At 55.1% G+C, this 1,957-nt stretch overlaps 1 protein-coding gene across 1 annotated transcript in view; it reads left to right on the top strand.

Annotated features, from left to right (window-relative positions):
• SLC22A2 (solute carrier family 22 (organic cation transporter), member 2) overlaps positions 1-1,957 on the top strand; it is a 25,634-nt gene that overhangs the window by 5,676 nt on the left and 18,001 nt on the right. The gene's annotated exons all lie outside the window — the stretch shown is intronic.

Here is a 1,957-nt window from a genome sequence, read left to right as displayed (position 1 = left end):
CCCCTCCTGCCCACAGCCACGATGCCCACGGTGGACGAGGTGCTCGCGCACGTTGGGGAATTCAACTTCTTCCAGAAGCAAACGTTCCTCCTCCTCGCTCTGCTCTCGGCCTCGTTCCCCCCCATCTACGTGGGCATCGTCTTCCTGGGCCTCACCCCTGAGCACCGCTGCCGGAGCCCGGGCGTGGCCCAGCTGAGCCAGCGCTGCGGCTGGAGCCCGGCCGAGGAGCTGAACTTCACCGTGCCCGGCCCGGGGCCCGCGGGCGAGGCCTTCCCCCGCCAGTGCCTCAGCTACCTCACAAATGGACACATCTGCCGTGGTCCTTGAAGCTGCTCCATATGCTTAGCACAGAAGAGATAGAGGCACAGGAAAGGGTATAGGACCTGCAGTTCTAAATGCTGGCATGGCCCTGGTCATGGAAGAAATAATCCTGGGAGATACTGGGGAAAATGCCAGTCAAAGATGAAGAACAGAGAAGCATCGATCAGACTGTTGAACCTCAGAGGGAAGGCAGGAGAGGGTGGGTGGGAAGAGATCAACCAGGGAGCTTGTCTACATCTATGCATCACCCGTGGGCACAGACAAGGGGGAGGTGAGGGCGGGGGTGGGGGTGACGAGAGCGGGCAGGAAGAGGTTAATGAGGGGAAAGGAGGACCTATGTAATACTTTCAACAATGAAGATTAAGAATTTTAAAAAATAGTGGAGCTTTTCTTATGGCAGAAGCCAGTAAGGCCCACCCATGCTCTTTGGACTCGGGGTATCTTAGAAAATCCTGGTTTCTGACAAAAACATGCAGCCTCTTCTCTGTCTGGAGTGTGAGTGGATTAGAGAAAACCCGGTCAAATTCGATCATGATTCTCATTTATGCAACTCCCAGCTGTAAGAAACAAGCAAACACCAATGAGAGTTCCCGGAAATAATGGCAGGGAAGGGAAAGAAAGATTCAAGCCTCCTCTCCCTCTGGCCGCCCTGCCTCCCCCTCCGGTCCCCCATCGAGGCGGAGGGTCCCCTGCGGGCCCACCTGAGCGGTGCCTGCCGGACTCGCTGCACTGCTCTTGCTGGCCAGCTGGGGTGGGAGCTGATGCAATGGTCCCCTTACGTTACTAAACACCAGAGGCAACATTAGCATCTAATTGCAATCTAATCTCATTTCAATAAATATAGAGAAACAAAAAAATAGAGATGTGCTCTTCCTAGAGGCAAAGCAAAATGGAGGGGGGGGTGGCAATTACCCTGGGAACACAGAGCACAGAGCATGCCGCTGCCTGGCGCCATGGGAAGACGGGGTGGCTCGTGTGGACAGACAGACCTTCAGCGCGAGGGGCCTTGTTTAAGGACCTCAGATGGTCTCGCAGTTGCATGAAACGCTGAAGGTCACAGATTTAGCCCCCCACAGCGATGAGGCTTTACAGAGGGGCCACACTCCTCCTTCCCGCAGAGATGAGGAAACAGGCCCAGAGAGCAGGGGAAAGTTTCGGCCAAGGCTGCGCACAGTGGGAGACGATTAGCAGTCAGCCCTAAGCAGCATCGCCTGCCTTCCAGGCCAGCACCCGGCCGTTCCAGAGAGAGCCAATGTCATGGCCTCAGCAAGACGCCCCCAGTCAGTCCCCGAGACATCAGCAGGGGTGGGGAGCGTCTGGCCCCAGGGCCATACAAGACCCTGCCAAGGCATTAGGGGTGAGTTCTAATTAAATGTTTGACCAAATAGAGCAGGCTAGTTTTAAAGTTGATTTTAACTTTGTATGGCCTGCGAATGATGTTCTAAATATCCAAATGGGCCCTGGCTGGTTTGGCTCAGTGGATAGAGCATTGGCCTATGGACTGAAGGGTTCCAGGTTCGAGTCCAGTCAAGGGCACATGCCCGGGTTGTGGTCTTTATAAATAAATAAATAAGTAAATATATATCCAGTGGCCCTTGGCAGAAAAAAAGGCCCCCCCCCCCCGCCACGCCCCCCC

Source organism: Myotis davidii, unplaced genomic scaffold (assembly GCF_000327345.1).
Source record: "Myotis davidii unplaced genomic scaffold, ASM32734v1 scaffold1494, whole genome shotgun sequence".
NCBI classification, from domain to species: domain Eukaryota; kingdom Metazoa; phylum Chordata; class Mammalia; order Chiroptera; family Vespertilionidae; genus Myotis; species Myotis davidii.
Note: the sequence above shows the minus strand (reverse complement) of the source record. Positions and strands in the feature narration are given on the sequence as shown.